The sequence below is a fragment of the Rhinolophus sinicus genome, linkage group LG09 (assembly GCF_036562045.2).
Source record: "Rhinolophus sinicus isolate RSC01 linkage group LG09, ASM3656204v1, whole genome shotgun sequence".
Taxonomy (NCBI): Eukaryota; Metazoa; Chordata; class Mammalia; order Chiroptera; family Rhinolophidae; genus Rhinolophus; species Rhinolophus sinicus.
Genome location: NC_133758.1, coordinates 21041061 through 21055261, shown reverse-complemented (window position 1 = coordinate 21055261; position 14201 = coordinate 21041061). Strand labels below are relative to the sequence as shown.

At 48.8% G+C, this 14201-nt stretch overlaps 1 long non-coding RNA gene across 2 annotated transcripts in view; it reads right to left on the bottom strand.

Moving 5' to 3' along the window:
* LOC109440865 (uncharacterized) overlaps positions 1-14201 on the bottom strand; it is an 85824-nt gene that overhangs the window by 63507 nt on the left and 8116 nt on the right. The window contains exons 2-5 of one of the 2 annotated variants that reach the window (XR_012498754.1): positions 13853-13947; positions 12910-13010; positions 7159-7789; positions 2518-2629 (exon numbers count right to left, since the gene is read on the bottom strand). This is a non-coding gene — a long non-coding RNA (uncharacterized LOC109440865). Of the gene's footprint in view, positions 1-2517; positions 2630-7158; positions 7790-12909; positions 13011-13852; positions 13948-14201 lie in introns of those variants that run through there. The other variant, XR_012498753.1, reaches the window with a different exon arrangement.

The window sequence follows — 14201 nt, the reverse complement described above, 5'->3', positions numbered from 1 at the left end:
GCCGGAATCCATTGCCCGGCCATGCTGAGATAGGGGGAGGCAGCAAAAGAAGCAGAAGAATGCTGGGATTCAGATCTTTGCATTAGCTCTCCCCCCAAAGCCCCCCACTGTACCTGTCTTCCTCTCCCTCCCCCACTTGTCCCTTCACCCAGATCACCGTCTCCTCATGTCCCCTAGGCTGGGTCCACCCCTTGGCTCTGCTGTTTTCTGACTCCACATGCTTCACTCCATCTCTGTCCATCTTCCAAGATCCAGCTCAGGTGCCTCCTCCTCTAGGGAGCCCCCCAGAAACAACCCTCCTGCTTCAAACTCCTATAACATATGTTGGTGTCACACAGGTGACAATTATTTACTTCCTTGTGCTACTTAATTATCTGTTTCAGCAGCACACAGTATTTGTAAGCATACATGGCTGATGAAGGAATGAATGGATGAATGAATGAATGATGGATGAAAACTATCTGACATCAGCATTATCGCTAAGGCCCCAGGACCGCTGCAAAAAACATGTGCATATTTAACCTACAGATGTAAGACTTACAACCCCTGAAACATTTGTCACTGATTCCAGGGTGTGCGGGTATTGGTGGATGCCACTAGGAAAGCTGTCCTTTTCACTAGTAGCTGCAAACAAAGTCTGCCAGTTAATAGAAACCTATTTCTAATTGCTTCACATATAATAGATACACCTCCAACCAGCTGAGACCACCAGATCCCATTCAAAGCCCTGCTTCCTGGCTTACACCTAAGCCTTTCAGGTTTTATTAGAGCTCTGCACATTTCATTTCCTTTTATGTGGGGAAGGAAGTGGACCCTTGGTTCTAGGAGACATTCACAGGTGTACTTTTACTTGTCGAAGGGTAGCTTTGTAGAAAGCAAACCCCTTGCCTCAGGTTTGTGAACTCGGGTTCAGCAAAGGTACAGAAAACCAGGTCCCTTTCTATCCCCCAATGTTATCCGGGGGCATAAAGATTCCAACCCCATGCAGCCCGGGGTCCGACCCTGTGTGAACAGAATGGTGCAATCCTCCTCCCCAGGCTTGTTCATGTCTTCCCTAAAAGCATAGCAGCACCCCAACATATCCCAAGTTAGTAGCTGTGGCTAGTATCTCAGCAGGGTGGGAACATCAGCAAATTTAGTCACAAACCAGGGCTCTGATGGCACCCCGGCCGCCCCCAGCCGCCTCCAGCCTGGACGTTGAGCCCACCCACAGCTACGCTTGAGCCCATCAGCTGCAGAGGCCTGGAACTCCTCACCCTGTCGTGGGCCCCAAGGTCGCAGGATTCCCCGCCTATGCCTGTGCTCCTCCAGTCAGAGCTGCGTGATGGGCTTACGCCCCCTGCTTCCCACCACGTCCTCCCATTTCTGTCCGACTGGAGCCCAGCTGTGGCGTCCAGTATCCCAGGCCCAGCGTCTGCCCTGCCTCCCACACCCACACCCCTAGTCGCAAAGTACACCATCCAGGTGCCTGCCTTCTCACTGGACTGGGGTCCTCAGAGAACCACTGGGACACTGCAGCGCCCTCTGTGTGGCTCTCTGTAGGACAGCCACAGCCCTCCGGCTCCCCGCGTCCTGTGCTGGCCAAGCACTTGATTAAGTGTCCGCATGTTGGCAGCAGTGACACCGTGTAAGCTCTATGAAACCACTGAGTGTGCTCTAGGTTCTGCCTTTTGTCATATCATCTACATCAGTTTCAAGACCCTCTAAAGCTCACCCTTGAGCTTCCTGCACAGTCAGCCAATCCCAATCACACGGCTGCCACGTGGCCAAGGGGAGACTGGAAGCCCGGTCCCCGGACTCTTTCCACACTGCCATGTTGCCTCAAATACAAGGACGCAGGACCTGAAAGGACTAGCTCCAGATGCTATGAGACAGGATGAAGCAATGACCTTCCTGGTCGAACAGAGTTGTGTTTCCATCAAGGGTAAAGGAAGGGCTGGGCTTATCTGGGAGAGCCTCCAAAAATAACAACTGCAGCTAAAGCATTGTAGAGAGACGGGACAACGACTAAGTGTGGAACCGGACCCAGAACAAGGACACCAGCTCCCCTGGTTCCGTGTCTAGACAGGGAGAAGCAGGAGTGAGTAAGGTGCTTTCTCCCTCTTGCTTCAGCCAGAGTGAGCTTGCAGGAGGTAAAGGTGATCCCATCCTGTGCCTGCTTAAAACCTTCAGTGGACAGAAGCACAGGGCTCTTAGGAGAAAGCCCTAAATCCCTGTTCGGCCTGGTCGTTTCCCCTCCAGCCTCCTCATGCACCAGGGACCCTTCACTCGGTTCATCCCAGCCCTACCCAGTGTCCTTAGCTCCACCCACCCTAGCTCTGCCCTGCCCCCCTCACCCCTGCGCTCTGTCCCCCAGGCAGCCCCTTAACTTTCCTCCTTCACACTGCAGCTCTGTTCTGTGTGCCTGGGGGAAGCCTTCTCTGTGCCCCAGAATAGATCCGGTCCCTCCTCTGTACACTGTCATAGCCTTCTGCTTCTCCCTTGTAACCGTCACAACCTTTATAATCTGACCTTACTTGGTTGACGATTTGGTGAACTCTGCCTTCATGGGGACAAGCACGATGTGTGTTTCATTCCTGTCATTCTCGGGATCCATCATGATGCCAGATACTTGACAAATGCTCAAATTCTGTTGTATGAATGAATAAATCCAAGAATGCTTTATTAAAAAGTGAAGGTTTAGGAACTAGTGAAATAATGGAATGGGATAGACACTGCCTGGCAAACTAGAGGGCAGGGGCATGCCACAGTTCTGAAAATGTGGACCCCATGCTCCAAATCTCTGATTTATTCCAACTGGGATCTAATTCTTCTCTGTAAATATTCCTACTCACATCTGACAAAGAACTTTCATGTATAACCCACCCCCAGTCCTACGGAGGCAGACAGTATCAAATAGTCCCATTTTTCAGATGAGAAAATCACCAATATATGAGAAAACTCTAAGTGTCCATTGACAGATGAACAGGCAAAAAATGTGGTACATACACAATGGTCTATTATTTAGCTATAAAAAAGAAGGAATCTTGCCATTTCAAAAACAAGGATAGACCTTGGGGGCATTCTGCTAAGTGAAATAAGTCAGAGAGAGAAACACAAATACCACGTGATCTCATTTACATTGGAATCTAAGGTCAGTAAGTACAAATCAACATCCTCAAGAAGCTTCGGATTTAGTCATAACTAGAAGAAACATATAGCGATGGCTCAAGTACAGAGTAGTGTGTTGTACGATTCTACAAGGGACAAAAATACTTGCTAGGAGAGTTCAGAGGACAGAGGAGTCCTTCTAAGAAGAGGGTCCTGTCCTGGAAAGGTGGGAGACTTAAGGGAAACCTTTAAAAATGGAATTGATTTTGCTGAGTAAAGCTGAGAGGGACATTCTACATAACCGCAGAAGCATTACATTGGGGAATCTTTGGGGAATGGCCAGATGGGCTGGGCAGACAGGCTGAGCCTGGATCTCTGACACTTAAATGCCAAGCCAAGGATGAGGGCCGGCCCCTGGGGGGCTGAGTGGGAGCAGAAGCATGCTAGAAGGTTTCTGCTGTGGGATGACATCATGCAAACCGTGCTTTAGGGCATGGACCAAGCAGCAGTTGTTACTGATGTCTTCAAGTTTGTTGAAAGAACCAGTAGAAACAGCTGTCTTATGTGTTACTGACATACTCCTCCACCTTGCCCTTGAAGTAACCCGGCACCAAGTCCACTCAAACGTTTGTTTCCAGACAATTCTTGCCCTGGCGCTAAGGAAGCGAGCTGGCGAAAGGTTGGGCGGGGTCCAGGGCTCTGTGGATCCCTGGGGTCTGGGGCCCCACTGGAGATCACTCAGAACGCAGAGAAAATAGCTCTGTGTCACTGCGAAAATGGGATTCCAGTGACCAAAGTGCAATTTGTCCCTCGCTTTTATCTAGCACATGGCTCCAGGGGAGCCTAAATGATCGGCTTTGGAGGACACTGTCCTTCCAGCCTCCAGGACAAATCCTGGACAGCCCAGGGACCCTCTCATTTGGCCTTTGCACAAGTTCAGCACTGGTGTTTAACTTTTTTCTTCTTTTTTTTCCTTCCTGCCTGTTATTTAAATGGTTTTAAACATGAAACTAGGCCAGGAAAAGGGGGTAGCATTGTTTTAATAATTAGCAATTATGATCGCTGCAATATTAATTGCATATTTCCATAGCAAACACTTCCCCAGAGGGCCAAAGGGAGTGGTGGTTAGAGACTACCAGAGCCTAAAACTGGAATTCCTGAGAACAGAAAAAGGAGAGAAAATCAACTTCTTCCATTTAAGCAAATTACCACGGGGACTGCAAGGCCCTCTAATTAGCCCAGCTCGCAGTAGCTGGTGAGCAGGCTGGTGTGAAGTCTCACTTCGTACTGCTGGGCCTACCTGGACCGGCCTTTTCCCCATATTTCTTTTATTTTTGTCATTTGGGTAAGACATCAGCTTATTTCCAGGGGGCTGGGCTGGAAAATAACACTCCAGATCTTGGTGCCCTGGGCTCCCAAGGTGGGGCCTGGGGTTCATTTGTGTAGATCCTGACCACAGAAGGGCAAAATGGGACAGGACCGCAGGCAATTCTGCATGGCAGCGCTTGGGGGAGGCCGCGGAGGGAGAGGCCACAGAGCTTGCCTTCCCAATTCTGTGACACAGTTCAGGGTGGAATTGGTGGGGGTGGGGTGGGTGGGGAAGTACAGGAAGGAAAGGGGAGGGGAGAAAGAAGGGGAAATCTAAGAGAAGGTAGTGGCGTAGAAGGAGGAAGCATCAAATGAGGACAAGCAAGGGAGAAGGTAGGAACTGAACTAGAAGGCAAAGGAAAGAATTGAGGAGAAGAGGGTAAGGATTAAAAAGAAAGGCCAATGGTGCCATCAAGGCAAAGGTGCAATCAATCAAAGAAGACTTCCTGGAAGTGAGGGCCTTCCTGATTGCTTTGCCCTCACTGCAGGAAAGACTTTTACAAGAAAGAGGCATTCCTGCCGCAGCCCCCAGTTTCTAGAATGATAATTGGCTTATGCAGAAATCTCCAGATTAGGCTGGAGAAACAGGACAGTAGCCAAACCAACTAACCTTTGCCTGGGTGCTCTATGTCAGGGTTGGGAAGAGATAAAAAAACCAATGAGCCCAGAGCCCACAAAGTACCTTGTGTTTGCAGATCTCATGCATGGCACATATGATATCTCATTTCATCTTTAAAACAACAATTAAGGCAGGAATTACTATTGCCATTTTACAGATGGCAAGACTGGGGAAACCTGCCGAAGATCACACACTTGGGCAAAGAGACAGAGGCTGAGCTTCTCTCTGACATATCGCACCATCTCCCCAGCATCACCGTTTTTAGCCTCTCATTCCTTAAAAACAAATGATTTAACAGAAAGCTTGCCCTGTCTGGCTGCATCCATAGCCAGGACCAGCTCACAGGACTTAGAACAGTCTCATCATCCACCCTGCCCCGATGCGCTTTGTCCAGGATGCACGGTCTCTGTTTTAAAGGAACTTGCTAAGCAAAACTCCAAATTCACGAAAAGAGACATTACAGGGCAATAATTCTCGTTGTAAAAGGGTTCCCCCTAAGGTGCCTTTAAATGGGGGAGCTCCCCTGTGCATGGAAGCGTTTGTTTACAGATCATCGACTCCTTGATGGAGAAGCTGGGAGGCTTGACAGAGAAACTTACAAACAAAATGTCTAGCTGCTTCCAGTGGAAAAAGATAAACAATGAAAAGAAAGCGAATGTGCTTCGAGAGAAGGGAATCCAATTGTGCAGCAATAATGATGACAATAATACCTTATGCGCACAAGCGCCTGTCCTGTCTCTGTACCTCCCGTTCCCCGCCCCAGCCCCCTTATCAGGACCGCGGTGATGCCATCACCTTGTATGTTGCCCATCTCATATGGAAGCACAGCAATGATTATTATCCCCAATGGCCAGGTGAGGAAAATGAGGCCCAGGACGTTTTAGTGCCCATCAGAGGTCACACAGATTTGTGTACAGACTCTGAACCTCTCCCCCCCACTTGGTGTCTCTGAGGCTGCTTGAATTCCCTTCTGCTCCCCCTCAACCCTCCATTAAAGAGAGAGGCAGTCCTGCCCTGGGGTTACAGGATGGCTGAACACACAACACCTAATACTGGACCGGTGAGATGGCCGGCAGTTTCTTAGTCATATATTCTCAATGCCCAGGGGAGGAAGGTGGCGCAGGCCACACAGAGCCACAAGGCGGAAGCACTCGGGAACAGGGTGAAGAGCCAGGGGCTGCGGGAGGCAGGCCTTGTAGACACAAGACAGTAAGAGGACCTCTGGTTCCCACGGGAAGATGCAATTGGCTTGTTTGAATAATTCTGGGAGCTGAGACTGGTTCCTCAGGGATAAGCAGGAGCTGTGCCTGGTCCCATCTCTAAGGCAGGTCGTTTGGTTGGGAACCTTATCTGTGGGAGCAGAGTGGGGGAGGGAACATGCAGGGAAAGACCACTGGGGCCCTCTCAGTTTCACCAGATGTCAAGGCAGCACCTAATACCAGACCTTAATCTCAGGCCTTACACCACAGAGGTCCCCTTGGTGATAAGGCCCAGCTTCCCGCAGCACCCCAGCGAGTCCATGTTCACTAACCAGCCAACCCCAAACCAGGCCAGGAAACAATGTGTCCTGGAGAAGGTCCAGGACCAGTTCCACCCTGGAGCAGCTCCCCCAGCATCCCCCACCCCCACCCAGGCTGGGATTGTGGGTTATTCTAGCCTCAGGCGATAAAATGCACTCTCCTCCCCATGTTCCCCTGTTAAAGAGTCTGGCAGGCTTTGCTCGCTCTGTGTGTGTACAAATATTACCCGGTGTATTTCTGATCTTACTTATCCCTGAGAATCTGTCTCAAAGCCGCCTTTGGAAACTCCTAAGTAGGATGTAATGCGTGGATTTCAGCCTCTGCTCAATAGTTTGCAATGTAGTTATTCCCCAAGCCTTAGCATGCGGGAACAAACAACAGAAGCAGAAATATGTTTAACCAAACAGTAGCTTGTGGGGGAGAGACTGGGGAGGAAGGGAGGGAGAGAGGGAGGCATAGAGGAGGAAACCCAGTGCAGACCCTGTGCCTGCTTCTTTCAAGAGTTCTATCCACACATCCCCAGTAGGAGCTGCACTCCCAACCCCCATTAACTTCACTTACCTTGTCCAGAGATGCCAGTCATCGTTGGGGAAAGAAGTATGGAGGTAAGTCCAGAGGCAACCATAGTGAAACAATGCAGAAAAATGCTCTTGTCATTACCTTTGAAGGGCATTTCAAAGTTTGAAGAGAAGAATGTCAATAAATACCCTCAATCTGAGATGTGGAAAAAGGAAAAACTTCATTCAAGTGAACAGTTTGCAAACCAGGGAAACAGCCTCCAGAGGAAACTGCAAGTACGCTCCCCTGACATAAAGGGTAGGCAGCCTTTTATAGAGAAACTTCCCGCTCTGGTTCCTGATTGGTCCATTTTTATGCAAATGAGAAATCCAAATTACACAGTTCTGATTGGTCCAAATAGCATGGTCCCGCTTGATTAAAATCATGCATTCAGATTGGTCATTATGGAGCCACTCCAATTGGTCAGTATAGATGTAAATGAGGATATAGTTTGCACAGTTCCAATTGGACAAGGCAGGTCTCAGTCCATTGGCTGAAAGAAGATTCCAGGAATTCCTTTATAAGGGTCAGCTCAGATGGCAGGAGCACAGGGTGTGTAAGGAGTCCTTCTTGGCAGATAGATTCCTTCTCAGGGTCCACAAGAACATAAAATATGATTCCACTGTAGTTATAACTATAAAAGGTAAGAATGAATAGAATAAAAATTAAATGACAACCTGGAAAAATGAAAGCACTTAGTAATAATTGTGTGGTGAAACTATTTGATTGTTTTCCTTTTGAAAAATCCTTTATTATAATAATAGTGTTTGGATAATTTCAATTATTTTTGGTGTCATTATGAATAGTTTTGGAGTAACTGGTAAGAATCTGGGAGAAAAAAAGGATGTGGTATCATATCCTTGAGAACTAATTATCCAGCTGAAGATACAACTTGGAGCCATTAAGTTCGCGAACTTATTACAACGATGTTGCTACACCTATATTTGATATCAGATATCAGAGGGATTATCAATCTATACCAACTGGACAAACAGTTCACCAAGTTTTCTAATTGGAAGTGCTGAAAAGGCTTCGTGAAAAAGTTAAACAACCTAAACTTTTCGCCAACCATTCATGGCTCCTGCATCACGACAATGCACCAGCTCACATGGCCTGTCTGAAGGGAGTTTTTAGCCAATAAACAAATAACTGTAGTGGAACACCCTCCCTACTCACCTGATCTGGCCCCCAATGACTTCTTTCTTTACCCGAAGATAAAGGAAATACTGAAAGGAAGACATTTGGATGACATTCAGGACATCAAGGGTAATACAACCACAGCTCTGATGGCCATTCCAGAAAAAGTTCCAAAATTGCTTTGTGAACAAAGGGTGAACTAAGCACTGGCATCGGTGCATAGCTTCCCAAGGGGAGCACTTCAAAGGTGACCATAGTGATATTCAGCAATGAGGGATGTAGCACTTTTTCTAGGATGAGCTCGTGAACTTCATTGTCAGACCTCGTATTATTATATTCTCCAATATTCTTATTATTATCATCTCTAATATCATGTCCACCATTATCTCTAATATTAGTACATTCTCCAATATCATCATCATCATATTCATCATCTCCAACGAATAGGGTATTCATCATTATAAAAGTAGATATTGGGGTGAGTATGGGCCACAAAGGACAAGTCCATGCCTAAGGGGACAAGCACATTTAGAATGACAAGGCCAAAGGTCAAGGAAGGTCAGAGCTGGGTTAGGACCTGAGAAGTGGTAAGCTGGGGGCGGGAACTTGATAACAGCAATGGGGCTTGAAAAGTACAGGGCTCAGCGTTTCCCTGCTGCGCAGAAACACGTTGCAGGGACCAGCAAAAGCATACGAGCAGGCCTGGGTGAGAGAACCGCTGAACAGCAGCGGCTCTCATTTCCACTTTCGCCAGCTGCAGGGCCCACTGTGAACACAAAGACGCTGTGTACCACAGACGGGAAGAATGTTGGAGATGGACAACAGGCTCAAATTGTTTTGAGAATGAGGAGAGATGAAAAAAATAAAAATAAATAAATAAATAAGTAGGCTAACTACAAGGTAAATTTTGACTGAAATATCAGAGGTGGGCGGGAATATTAAAGATTATTCTGGTTGAGCCTCCAAGTCCACAGACGAGGATCTCAAGCCTGTGGAGCTGCAGGATTTCCCCAAAGTTAGTAACAGACCCAGGATTCAACCCAAGGTCTGCTAATCCCCAATCCAGTGTCTGTCAATCCCCCTTGTTGCCCCTGGTGTGGCCCAAGGTCCGACAGATGAAATTGTTTGCCATTCATCTCCTACAGAAAGACGAGCCCCGTAAGAACAGGCATTGTCGGTTTTGTCTCTCAGTACTTAGAGCCAGAGCACTGCCTGGCGCATAGCAGGTGCTCGTCCAATGGAATGGAACCCACTGGGTGGAATGAAATGGAAGAGAATGGATCAAATGGGTGGGGTAGAGGGAATGGAATGGAGTGAATGGAATGGAACAGAGTACAGTTAGCAGCACTGAGACTAGGATTCTGGTGTCTTCGTTCCCATTCAATCGTACAGGCAAAAGAGAACCCCAAACTGCCTCTCCCCTGCCCTCTCATCTGTGGGACGCACCAGCTTTCCACTTCCCATGTCTTCAGCCAACTAACCTCTCACCCCAAGCAAGGGAAGACAGGTCTCCAGCACAGGTTGGGGTGCTGGGAAGCCGGAACCAGCCCCGCTGCCTTGGGAATGGCGGACAGAGAACTGAGGTCCACCTCCTCTGTGAGAGCAGCTTTGGGAAGGGAGGGGCGGTTGGTTAGCCACAGGTGGAGAGGCAGACCCTAATTCAAGTTGACTCCTTTAGGCGGAGTAGCCAAACAAACAGAAGGCAGGCACGGGTGGTGGACCTCAGGGCCATTCCCTGAGCTCATGCTACAAAGACTTTCATAGGGGATCCCAGGCAAGCTGTAAGTGCAGAGAGACCTGCAAGAGTCCTGGGTGCCACCTCTCCTGTTCACTCACTTCTCTTCCCAGACACACGTCGGGATCATGGCCAATCCACCAATCCCACAGTATTTACTAGATGGCCTTGAAGAAACTGGATTCTCGGACTTCAGAAAAGTTTGCGCTATGGGTAGGGGCGTTTTACGGCAACCATAGTAATAACCCCTTGTAATTCCCTTGCCTTGGTGAGGCAAGACACATTCCATAGGAATCATATGATGGCCCCCTCTATTCTCCCTGACATGGGGTGGGAGGAGGGTCTGGATCTCTGTCCACTTCCATTCCAGGCCCGTTACAACCTGCCCTGACTCTAATCCCAACTTCACGAGCTGTTAACTATTTATTGTCTTAAATCTGCTCCCACTTGCAGAGCCCAGGTTAGCCATGTTCTCAAAATGACACTTGCCAGTCACAGGATTCAGGCAGAGCCTCTGAGGCTGTGAGGGACATGCGTGCATTGCCTAGTCTCCCTGTCACTGCTACCTTAGGACGGCTGTGGGGTGCCTACCTGCCTGGTTTGGGAGCCACGCCCTGCCTTTAGGAATCTGTATGCTCCCTGCTTTACTTTATTTTTATATCATGTACCTTGCCTCATAGTGTCCTCAAATCTCTGTCCCATTCATCTCTCCCTGATGTCCACCTCAACCAGTACCCACCAGGCCCATATCACTAAATGCCCACGACTACCACGTCACCCCCGAGAAACCCTGCCATCTCCCATTGCGATATGTCCCCCGAGCCCAGCAACCCTCCCTGGCTTCAGAGCACCTGCCTGTGTCTTGCCTGCTGGCTTCTGGGTCCTTGTCCCTCTAGCCTTCCTCCCAGCCTTGCCTCAACTCCATCAGCTCTGACACCCCACCCGGTTGCCCACATAGGCCACCATCCAACATGGCACCCCTCTGCCACCCATGCCTCACCTAGCCTGGGAACCAGAAACTTCATGCCATCCCCCACTGTTTGGGCATGGGCCGGGGTAAAGGGGAAACAGTCAGCAGAAAAATCGATGCTAGACTTTCTCGTCCCACCTCTGGCTATTTAAACAGAAGACAGGCTTTGCTCACAATGTGTGTGTACACATATTAGCCACACAATCACCTGTCCTGCTTATCCTCAGGAATTTGCTTCAAAGCCACCTTTTGGAAACTCCTAAGTAGGATGTAATTCGGTGGATTTTATGTTCTGCTCACTGCCTGGCAAAGTAGTTTATTCCATAACCCCTTGGCGTATCAGAGAGAAAGACGCTGCATGAAAAACGGGGTTGCTCTAGGTCCACACACCCCGAAGCCGTCCCAGCCGACCTGAGGAAGGCACCTCCTCGACAGACAGAGTCTGTGTGAAGTTTCTTAACGTCTGAACTTTTACATTCTCAATTTCAATAACTTGGGTTGTTAGTATGAAAGAAGCAGTCTGTAAATGGCATTTAAAAGCAAATTGGATTTTCTTCCCTCAGCTGATACAGCCCTCGGTTCTGCTTGCCAGAGGACGCAGTTTACTTCTCATCTGAAGCAGCCATTTGTCATGTGTCAGAGGATCTGAAATAAAATTCCTTTGTGTACGCTGTCTAATAAAGAGGTTCTTAACGTTAATAATTTACTCTCAATGCCATTCACACATTGTTCCTCTCATAACTTCAATCTAAGGTATCAAAGTTGAAAGGTGTACGAGGATTTCTGAAGATCCTAAACGTGTGTTCTGGAATAACATTTACCCCATACATCTGCCTTCTTTATATGCGAAGCCAGTGGCTCTGCTCGGAGGAGTTAACGTGTATCAGAAAAGCCATCTGCTCGGCAGGGACGAAGCTTAAATCCGTGGGACCCAGGAAAGGACAGGGCCCGAAGACAGATTTGCAAAGGCAGAAGGAAGAAAAAAGGACACGAGCGCTCAGACACGCAACATTCAACTATATTTGTTGAGGGACTTAATGTGCCAGGCTCTCTGCATGGCAATAGGGTCACAGGCACAAACCCAAACACTTGTCACCTTCAAGACCTTTCTGGAACAAAGTGGGGCATAAATCAATAAATGAACTGATAAACATAGACAGACACATTCAACTTTATCAACAAGGTTTATGCGTTGCCTGCCCTGGCCCTTCCCATCCCCAGGGGATGTGGGTGCCCTTCCCCTCACTTCCTTTGCCCGTCAAGCACATTTTCTTTAAAACCCTCATCACTGTCACTTATGTGGTGTCTTAGTGGAGGCAGCTGTAACAAATTCCCATAGACTGGGTAATAGATAGCCAACACTTATTTCTCACAGTTCTGGAGGTTGGGAAGTCCAAAATCAAAGTGCTGGCAGATCTGGTGTCCGGTGAGGGCCCACTTCCTGGTTCATAGATGGCTGTCTTTTCATTATCTCCTCACGTGGTAAGAGCAGAGGGATTGAGAGCCAGCTGTGATGTCTCTCCTTGGGACAGCACTGATCTCAGTCCTGAGGACTCCATCTCCATGACCTAATCACCTCCCAAAGGTCCCACCTCCTAATACCCTTGCAAGTCAACATGTGAATTTTGGAGACACACAAACATTCCGTCCATCACAGACTGACAATTCAAGGTCAAGGGCTGATCTTTTCATCTTTGCATCCCCAGGATCTAGCACAGCATGGAGAGCACCGAGGCAGTTGTTGGATAAAGGGAAGACCAGTCCCTGCTCCCAGGTCTAGTGCAGGAGACGGAAACATGGAGGAGCTCAGTGTGGGAGTTGTGTGCTCTGTCAGTCAGCCCAGGCTGAGGATGCTGCAGTGACAAGTGAGCCCAGACCTCAGTGACTCCAAACAGTAAAGTGTACTTCTTACCTCCATGCGTGAGCATCAGAAGTTGGCTTTGACCTTCTGCTCCACACCTCTTCACTACAGGACCAAGGGAAGGAACAGCCACCATACCAGGCGTGCAGGTCCTGTGGCAGGAGGAAAAGAGAAATAATAGAACAACATGAAAGTTCTAGAAGCATCTGCTCCAAAGAGTCACACGTCACGTCCACCCACATTTCACTATCCAAAGCACATAGCACAGGCCAGCCTGCCCTCAGGCAGCCAGGACCCATCCTCCTCCCACCGGATGGCCTGATCAGGCGGGGTAGCAAACTATGAACACCAGTGTAGATGACCCCAAACACTGTCATAGGAGAAGCTGCGAGCCTCAGTGATCAGGTAGGGACACAGCACTTCAACTAAGTGAAGCATGAAGGGTGACTTGTTTCAGAGACCAAAAATGAGATCTTAAGTGACAGCTGCCCGTGCTGGGTCCTAACCACAGGGTGTCACCCCCTCAGCTCTTGTGGAAGCCTGTGCATTTTCCCTGTTTCTAAGGATGGAAGAAGCGGCAGCTGTACCCAGAGCTTCTGGAAACACTGCCTGAACACATTAGATGCTCAGGAGTCATTGGCTCCATCCCATGCCAAGGATGCCCAGTTTCAGAGGATGTGGCAGGCTTTGGGGCACCCTCATTGCCTCCTGATACGGTAGTCACATTCTGAGTGGTTCAGAGTTCACTGTCTCTCTCCCAGAAGTCGGGAGCGACTCAGAGACACAGACCCTCTGAATGACCTGCCAGGGAGACTGCGGTCACACCCCCTGGCAAATGTGTCAGCACATCCTAGAGACGGTAAGTCACAGCCAGACACCTCCATGCCCCTTCCAAGGAAATGGCCTTGCTGCCCACATTGCATGCTCGATGCCTGGATCCCTCGTCTCCCTCGACTGAACCAGAGGTGGGCACCCAGCCCAAGGGCAGACATACCTTGGGAGGGACAGTGACGTATTCAGGCCTGATGTGAAAAGATGAGATGAACCCTCTCTTACAGTCTTGAGTCAGAGACTAGTGAGAGACTGGGCCTGTCGGGCAGAAATTAGAGTAAGTCAGAACCACATAAAGCTGGCAGGATAAGGGAACATACATAACGAGGAAGACTGTTGGTAGAGGAAGAACCCTGGAGAGGACAGAGAGAGAGAGAGAGAGAGAGAGAGAGAGAGAGAGAGAGGCACTTTGGTTGGCTTCTGCCTGGTCCCTGATAGATTTCTTTTTCCAACAAGTCAAAAGTGACTTGACAGAGACCTTTGCTCCTGAGTCAGTCTCTGTCCCTTACAAT